This window comes from Humulus lupulus, chromosome 9 (genome assembly GCF_963169125.1).
Source record: "Humulus lupulus chromosome 9, drHumLupu1.1, whole genome shotgun sequence".
In the NCBI taxonomy this organism is placed as follows: Eukaryota; Viridiplantae; Streptophyta; class Magnoliopsida; order Rosales; family Cannabaceae; genus Humulus; species Humulus lupulus.
The window spans coordinates 142,812,968-142,823,246 of record NC_084801.1 but is presented as its reverse complement, the minus strand read 5'-3'; the positions used below and the strand labels follow the sequence as shown (position 1 = coordinate 142,823,246).

The following is a 10,279-nucleotide window of genomic DNA, read 5'->3' as shown; positions in this document are numbered from 1 at the left end:
AATTTATGATAAAATTAATTATCAATTTAGACTTATAAAATAACTTTATATATTTCCGATCGTTATATAAATATGTACATTGTAGCTATACTTTTTATGTTAATTTCGTTTATCAATGTTAATACATTGAATTTGACATATTTTATCAATTATTATTTAATTTAGATTTAAATGTATATATTTCCAACATTTTATAGATATAACTTTATATGTTGGTCCCAACATTATTACTAAGTTTTACTCTATATATATCTAATAAATATATACATATTTCCCACAATATATCATCACCAATAAAATAACAACTATCCCATGTGTATAGACTGAAAGTGATTCATTCTTCCCATATTTTCTCAGCTACCAAACTGACCAACAAAGCCCAATAATAATTCACTTTAGAGATAGGCAGAGGCAAACAAAAATTGACACAAACTTTAAATTCTATAATCCAAGCATGTCAACAAGTTGTTCTCCACCTAGAACAACACAAAATCCCCAATTCATAGAGTTCAAGACACATATAATATCTAAGCATGTACATAGCAGTAGGATTACCTCAAGTTTCCAGGTTCATGATTTGCTCCCACAAGTATTGAGAATCGGGATTTCGATTCATACTTAGAGACCTATTAAGCAATTTAGCTAGCTCCCATAAGATTCCAGATTTGGATTTCAAGTTTTTTTTTTCTACCGAAAACGACATGGTGCAACTTGTGGAAAAGAAGAATGTACATACATTTGTGTATGCCTATATATGTTATGTGATAAAAGCCATATTTACACGGGTGACATGATGAATCATCAAATTAACCTAGAATAATTCTTGTATTATTTTATTAATATTTTTGTAAAATAAATTCAAATAAGTCTATATTTAAATTTAAATGATTATTATATTGCAACAAATGAGAAGATATTTATAATATATAATTTCTCAAATTACCAAGTCTACCGTTATGCTTCACTATATACAAAGCTGATAAAGTTTATTTGTAAAAGGTACTTGAATTCTAATTTCCAGAGAACATACTATTTCAATTTGTCATCACTTTTCTTTATAGTGAAAACAATGGATGTATGCTCGAGATTATACTTGAACTGTTATAAATTGCTTGTGTTCTTGATTTATTTTCACAAATTTTATTTCAATATTGTTTTCTGGCACAAGTTTTCTCCTAGAAGTTTGTGCATATCTGATTGACAATTTCACATGTCAACAATATGATTATACATGTATAGATCGAAAGCATAAAAAATCAATGTTTTATGATCTACATATATATAAGTCTACAAACATTAACATTTTTAACTACACCATATCAAATGTAATAAATAGAATTATACCCAAAAGAGAAAAATAGTCTATCTATTAAACTGACCTCATTATGAGTCTGATACTTTCGGATCCATGATTTCTTCTCTATCGATGAATCGGTCGAGCATTTCCTTATCTCGCAAAACCAAACAATCGTTTTCCTTCCTGAAGCGGTCATAGCGACGTTTCACTACATAATTATACATATACTCTTTGAAAGAAGCCGGAACAAACCTAAAAGTGCTCAAAGCAGAGTACATGAATGGCAAGTAGGAGACCAATCTGAGCGCAGCTGCAGAGCCTTGGTGGAATAGACCAAGACCCTCGACGAATAGAAATCATTGATGAACGTCGTCTCGATCAAGATCGCAAAGGTGAGTAGGGCTCGACTGTCTCGGATTGAAGGCAACATAATTTGATTTTCCTGTACTTGTTTAGTTAGTTTGATGATCCATTTCACTCCTCGGTGGAAGAGATTGCAGATGCAATCGAAAACCACCACACATGGCTGAAGGATGTTGACTCAAAGTCTTCGTGACCTTATTTTGATGATATACAAAACAAATATTTGATTATTATTTGTTACTAATTTATTCTTAACTTTGTAGTACACAAGAACACTATTCCAAGTAATCAAAGAACCAAGGGTTCCAAGAAGTTTTCAAAGGCTCAAAGAACTCAGGACTAAGTGTGATTAAAGTTTACATATTTTCTTTAGTCTTGTAAAAAGAGTAATTACTCATTAGCTAAATTCTTTTTCATCAAAAGTTTTTCTAAAAGTCACTTTTTAAAGAAAATTATTTTGAAGAGATTTATTAAAAATATGATTGTATAAAATTTATATAATATTTCTTAGAGGAGAAATACTTGTTTTATAAATATCTTCATAGTTATATAACTATTTTATAATATAAAACAATGTTCTAAAATTGGTGGTAACAACTTAGAACAAAAAGTGATTTAAAAAAGGCCAACTGCTCAATTTTTGCACAGGCTGGTCGACTGCCCTATGCATGTCGGTTGACTGGCATGTCGCCCCTTGTGGGCCCTGCAGTGTGGCAGCTTTTGCTTTAAATGTACGACTCCAACGACTCTTTTAGCCGGTCGATTGGTTGCTCGCCCAGTTGATGTCAGAGAGCCCCAAAATGCCCCCAATGGCTCTTTTTCTCTTCTCTCTATAAATAAACTCATTTTTAGACTCAATTTGTAGCTAAGATCAGTCATATATCATACTATTGAGCAATTACAAGTGTTCTAAGCATTTATGCTCTTCATCCTTTTCAAAACACTTCTTCATACACACTGAGTCAAAGTTGTGATTATTTTCATTAGTGTGTTTGCATTTCTCTCTAGGTTCTTACATTGTATTTCATCATCTAAGAGAGAGTTGTGCTTTGTTCTTTCACTTTAAAAAACCTTTCATTGTATTGAGGTGAGGTTGACACCTGTATTGTAAACAACCCGGTATAGGTGAGATTAACACTTCAATAATCAGAGTGAGGTTGATAGTCCTTTTGAGAAACTATTGTAAAAGGTTTGGGTAAGACCTTGGTGAAAATTCCCCGGATGTAAAAAGGATTGATCAAGTCCATAACTTAATCTGGCATTAGAACTCAAAGTTCATGCTACCTTTGAAGACCAAGAACCTTGTAAAATCGAGAGTTTGCATCCCTATAACCTTAAAATCCTTTACATTCGTGCTTACTTGATTATTTACATTGGTTCTATCTATTTATTGCATGAAAGTTTCACTGAGTTGCTAGAAGTAGATAGTTAAGTTTTAAATTATGAAATTAGTTTTAAATTTCCAATTCACCCCCTCTTGGAAACATATCTTGGGCTAACAATTGGTATCAAAGCTAAGGTACTCATATTTGATTAGATTTTACAATCTAAATTATATATGGTGTTTCCAAGTACTTCACAAAATAGCATGGTAGAAGGTTTCAACACAACTATGGCTCATTTTTTCAATGGTGTAGACATTCCTTATTGGAAAATTAATATGTAAACTTATCTTCAATCTATTGATTATGAATTATGGCATATTGTTTGTGATTGACCTTATGTCCCTAAGCATATAGTGAATGAGAAGAAATTAGTCCAAAAATATAAGGATTTTGATGAAAATGACAAGAAAATGCTATCAAAACATGCTAAGGCTAAGTATGCTCTCATTTGTGGTTTAGATAGAGATATTGTAATGCCCTGGGTAGCCAAGACCGTTGCACTGTGTGATTATAAAGATGCAAGACTTGCTAATTGTTGACCCACGATTTGGCCAACTGACACGGAGTCAAAATATGAATGATATAGACGAATGTAAAGAGAATAACGTAATGACAAAAGCAAAGAAAACACAGTGATTTATAGTGGTTCGGCCCCAGGATCTGGTAATGACCTACGTCCACTTAGAATAATATTGATATGGAACCAAAAGTGTGATCAGAGAACTTGGGTTCAATGAGTTTCAACACTTCTGACAAAATAATACAATTTGACTAGGAGAAATTCTATATCTCTATGATTCAGCAGCCAAAAAAAAGTCCCTTCCCCTTGAGCTATATCTTGCTATTTATAGGCTCATGGAGGGTTACAAAATATTGTTACAGATATTATCCCCTGAATAATGGGATATCCCGAAGATTGCAAGAGATAAATTCGGGATTCCCAAAGATCTTCCCATAAATGTTGCCTTGCCAGCGGAACCACCGACTAGACTGGTCGTGGGAAAGACAGGCTTGTCCTGCTTCTGCTGCGTCTCCTGGTCGATACTCTAGCAGACGCCGTCCAGGTATCAGCCACGTGTCAAGAGATTATCTGCCATGTCACAAATGCTAATTTATTGGATAACACTAATCAAGTCATATAGTTGAAAATGTGGTCCTAAAGCTTAAAAGGTTTTAGTCATAAATAGATAATTTTCATATAAAATGATTGTTTAGTACATGGAATCCCAAAACAGGGTTTAAAAGACACATTTAAAAAAAAATCCCAGAAGTCGTAAATAACTCAGGCCACTCTACTGGAAAAATACACATTTTAGGTTTCCGTCCCTGTACAAACCCTCGACCTTGGCGGCCGAGCAGCTGACAATGTACACCTCGCCCCCAGAGCTCTCCAACTCATAGTTGGTCCAACATATCCTTGCCTTTACCTGCACCACGTACCACCCGTGAGCTGAGGTCCAGCAAGAAAACATAATATTGCAGCGTGATCAATATCAATAATCAAATATTTCACAAGCATAACCAAGTATTTAACAATTCATCAACTTCACCTACTCAATGATAACAAACGACAAATTAACAATTTTTCATCCAAATAATCAACATATCATATTCATCAAGTTAACAACAATAATCACATTCATAATCAAAATTTTATCACAACCATCAAATGATACTCAGGGTCGGCGCCCTTAGGTTGCACCCCCTGTTTAACTCACTGTCTTCAGCTCACTTAGGCCGCCCCCAGTGTTATACCCACTGACTCCGGCCAGCTTAACCGAGCTCAATGATTAATAAGTCATCCTCAGCTACCAGTGGCTGAGCCGCGCCCTGTGCTCAAATATTGATTCCGACACCCTTAGGTCGTTTATCATATGTCCCCGTGGCGTAATACCACCTCATGACATTATATACAAATATAGGGAACGCATAGTCCCAACTTAACCACCTAACCAGGTGCAACTTTCTTACCTTAGATTCCAATAGCATTGATTAGCAAAATTGACCTTCAAGCACGATCTCGTCCGAGCCCTAGCGTAAACCTAGTCACAGCCACAAATTAGAATCATCACCAAACTTCAATTCCAAAACCTAGCCTCAAGACCAATCTCGAGCCCTCGGGAAGCCCTAATTCCACCAAACAGAGTTGTGGAATCAAACCCCGAGCCCCCTTGGCAAAAACCCTAAGAAATAACCCAAAAATCCCCTTCTGGAAACAGGGTAGCGCTACAATGCCACAAAGTGGGCACTATAGTGCTACAAACAGAGCCAAATCACCCAAACAGCCCTGGCCTAGCGCTGTAGCGCCGAAAGGCTAGCGCTACAGTGCTAGTTACAGCACCCAACTTCCCAGATTTGTCTCCTTTGAATTTCCTCGAACCAAAACCCACCAAAACTCCTCCAAACCTCAACCACACTCCAAAATGAGCCTACCATCATCTATATCTCACCCTACATGACCCAATAACCCAAAACTTAGCCACATGCACCTTTAAACAAAGAAAACAAGATTTGACTCCAAGACTCAAGAACTCAACCAGAAAACTAGAACAACCCAGAAATTCAAGTGTTCAAGCTCAGAATTTCTTACCTCAAGTGGAGAATTCGACCTTGGGCTACCCTTAGTATCCTTCCAGCCTTTAGCTCCTCAATTCTTCAAGCTTAATTCCCTAGAATTCCCATCCAAAACTCAATTCAAGCACAACTAATCAAAACAAGAAAAACTCAGACTAAACTCTTTAAGCCTTACCTTAATTTGATGGTTAATCCCAGCTAACCCTCTACAACTTCTTCAAGGATCAAGGTTCCAAAGCTTAGCTGTGACTCCCTCTGAATTTACAGCTTCAAATTCCTCTAGAAATGGTGAAGAGACCAAATCGAGAGAGAGAAAGAGATATACCACATACCCTGTTTTTCCTTCTTTCTTTCCTTCTCTATTCTTTCCTTTAACTTCTAAGACTTTCTGCAGCTTCCACTAAAGCCATAAAGCAGTAAACACCAAAAGACCATATTTCCCTCCCAATTAAAACCAAGCTTTTAAACATTCTAAGGGTATTTTAGTCATTGCTCCAAATTCCCGCTAATTGTTCAAGTATCCCTAATAATTTCTGCTTACATCCCGATGCCAAACTAATCGCCATTTATTTTCCTCAGTATCAAATATTCTCCAATATATTTCCCAAATTCCCAAAAATACCCCCAGGCTCCCCCGAGCCGGGTATAAATCCCCACTGTGACTTTTTCGCTAAATCGCTCATGAGGATCGCCTTGAGTCTCAAACCGCAAATATATTCACATAATAATGTGGTCTCAACAATTTATCACAAATAATCATGTTTATGCCCTCAACGGGCCAAAATTACAATTATACCCTTATAACCTAATCAGGGCCTACATGCATAATAATACTCATAGTCATGCATCTCATATATTCATATAATCATATAAGCATGCTTATCACATAATCATGAATCTAATCATATCCATATACTCATTTAATCATGCATGTCATATAATCATGCATTTGATCATTCATTCACATAGATACCAATTATGACATCCTGACACACTAATCAAGGCCCTTAAGCCTTATTAGCTAATTTTGGGTAGTTACAACTATCCCCTCCTTACAACAATTTTGTCCTCGAAATTTATTCGAACACACACCAGGTGACAACTCCCATACCTCTGACCATACCTCCAGAGTCTAATTCTTTACCTTTGATCCCATAATAACACTCTAACTAGAGTGACAGTCTTGTTCCATATGATCTTATCTTATAACTTTAATCTCATTAACCTTTTCTCACTTCAAAAACTCTGCTGAACCCCAAAGTCTACTCAATCCATCAGCGATCATTTTTCGTCCTGTTATTGACACCAATAAAACCCATAAGCCATTACCCATACCAGGATAAGACAAACTTGTAAGCCCCTGGCCTAATTCTTGGTACGATCTCAAAATTCTTTTTAACTAGGAATCAAACTCTTTTTTTTTTCTTTATATCATCATACTCTTTTTTGTCTGCACTACTTGGGGACTTACAAGTCTCCTGCTCTAGAATTTAGTGTTCCAACACTTGATTTTTTTTTGCGAACCCTTTTTGTCCTTTTAGACAGGCAGACGCTCCTGCCCTAATAATTATCATAACCTCATTGGTTTTCCCCCGAACCAATACTGAACCATAATACTCGTTGTCTTTCGCTTGCTTACTTATAATCAACACCACACACCTCCTATCTTACCATATCTTATGTTGTGTCACCTCAGCCGCAAGCCAACATTCATCACTGTGGCTGCTCACCAAAGCATTATAATTTTCTTAATATCCCAAACATTTACACATTCATAAAATAGCCATCAATCCTTTAGATTGTCATTTTTTCCACAGACAGCCACCAATTCTAAGATCCAATCTTATCCCCTTCGTTCTCTAATTTCTTTCCAGAACCTGGAGAATTAAAGAGTCTTAACCGTTATCATCAATTGTCACACCATGTCACTCATTCATATGAACCAAACTATATTAACTCAATCTGCCGAGTTATAACCTTTCAGGTCTAATTACCCTACTTATAGTCCAATGTGGTCCACACTAATGATCCACTACTATACCTTGTTACCTTTAGGATCTTCACCTTAATATCAAGTTCCATCCGATCACTCACCCGATCTTTATTTCTTAACTCGTATCACAATGGTAGGTTTCTTAACCATTCTCATAAAATCCTCTTCCTGAATTTCATTGCCCATCGAGACATATACCTATCCATAACCCATCACCGACACCATACCAATCCCCATTGTTATTGTATCTGACCTTGCTGTAACATGTAGGATCATGTCTATCCGACACAGACCATCCCCAGTAAGAGATCGACTTCCAAATTAATTTTCCCAGTAAGTCTCACCGAACCCTGATCTCAGGATTTTTCCTTTACAAACAACCAAGCGCTCAAATCTCTTACGCTTTACCTTCACTATCAACTGAGTATTCTCTATACACTGACCATGTTTCCATTCGTTCACCTTTTGCAAGGCTCAAACCACCATCTCTTTAGTCTATATCTGGGCGCGTCTCAAACTTGATGTGCCACTTACAGTCTTATGTTTTAAAAACAAAGTCAAATCCATTCTCACTACTCTTTTGTAACCATTTGCTACACAGGAAATTCTATATCACGAGGTGTTGACCAATCCTTATTCCGTCTTTCAAAAATCTGACACAAAGTTGTCCATTCAGTCCACCCTTAGATTCTTTTGTTGTTCTAATCTCTGATGTGGCCGCCCTCCAAAGATACTTATGTAGTAGAAGACATATTCACTAGTCTCGTTGTGCTTCTTATCCTTCAGATGTTCTTCAGTAATCTCTCTGTGGCTTCTGACTGAACCTCTTCATACCTGATCCCTTTTCTTCCTGTAGCATGACCTTGAATATCCTTGGCGAGATTATAACCGACACCTTCTGTAGCCTTACCTGTTACCCTGCTTCTTTAGTCTTAGTATCGTCAGTGTAGTAGTCATTCGCATTTTGCTTATAGCTGGAGAGTAGTTAAATGCATCCTTGACGAACCTAGATGTGGCTTATTCATATCTTTCCTGTACTTTCTACTTGTTGAACTTTCCTGTGTTGTTGAAGCTTAAGTCAGTCAAGAATCTCTACTGATAATCCACCTCACCCCACTTGGTACAAGTGATAATTCCTGAAATGCCCTTTTCCTTGATCCTCATCTGGTAATAACCAGATCAAAGATCAATCCCTAAAGACATTATCTTGTCTTGTAACCGGGCATTTAAACTCTTCATCCTTAACAGATGATAACAACGAATTCTATAGTACGGCGCTCTGTCTAATCCATCCCCAAGTCAAATTGTCCCTCCGCTGAACTAGTAGTTCTTTCTGCCAACCTAACACCATTCTTCACACTGTCCCTGATACTTAATCTGCCCATAGCCGACTCCTGAAGCGTACTCAGCAACTCCTTACATATCCATTTGAATCCCTACTGACCATTTCAGTTTCTATTCAATCCAACTTATATACTTCCAGTGATGTCCCTCTTAGTCCATGGTTGTCTCTTAACAAATTAGCTCTCACCCAAGTTTATAACAAGGCTCTCATATGGCAGGCTCAATTACTTTCACTATGAACCCCTTTACCACCTGTATTATAATTCCTCTTTAGAAAGTTTTTGATTCATCCCCATCTAGCATTAATATCTCAAACCCCTCATATAACACCCTTGAGGCATATACTTTATATAGAAACCCTTCATGGGAGATACACCACACCGAACTCTTTCAGCCCATTATGTAACGAAAAACAAGGATTATCAAGTCAACCGATCACCTCCAAGGAACTAGCCTCGGGCTTCGAGTGTAACAAGGCATTCCAATTTTCCATCCTCTAATCCTGGGCAATCCCTACTCGGCCCTAATGTACTGAATCATCCCATGCAGATAACATGTCCTTATATGGTATCTTTTTAGTTGGTATCTCCTACATCTTGTGCATACTGATTAATCATCACTAAGCCTCATCACCGTCTTGATGGCTATCTTGTAAACTATACCCCTTCCTGTCAAAACCAAAAGATTGAGAACTATCAGAAGTTCTTTTATTCCGATTACTGAGTATCTGCCCTGACTGAGTTCCACCAATGGGAACACCGTCATCCGTATTTCTTGCCCTTCAACACTCACGCTCCATACTTCATTCCTTATATCTCAGATACCATGGTCGTCCCTGCTGCCCAGGCATTGACGAAAACCTCATGCACCGGAGCGGCCCTGATGCTCTGGATCATTCCAGCGTTTAATCCTTAAATGAGTTATCATTTCTGGTTACATCCACTTGTGTCAACTTCCAAAGTGGATTGGCTAACTCTTCAAACTTGTTGACATACTCTGTTGTTGTCTTACCATTCTAAACCATATTCATAAAATTACTAGTCCCCGAAGATCCGACCACGTCTGTGGTACCATTTTTGTGCATTCTTTTGCCACAACTACTTGACACAATTGCTCTGTCACAACCTATCATCTTTATGTAACCAAGGACGGAATTAGCTATGCTCATCCACTAATCAATTCCTAGGCCACTCCAACCCTTCCTTAAAACCAAGGAATTATGCCTCTAAAGCCTTTAACATAGTATTTTTGTCTGTCTGTATCTTCAAGTCAACCAACACTTGTGACCCTGCTGTTACACTATACCAAACCAAAAACTTGCTA

At 37.2% G+C, this 10,279-nt stretch overlaps 1 pseudogene; it reads right to left on the bottom strand.

The window, feature by feature from the left end:
• Positions 1-1,383: 1,383 nt before the first annotated feature.
• Positions 1,384-9,721, bottom strand: LOC133800118 (uncharacterized; annotated as a pseudogene).
• Between the last annotated feature and the right edge of the window lie 558 nt (positions 9,722-10,279).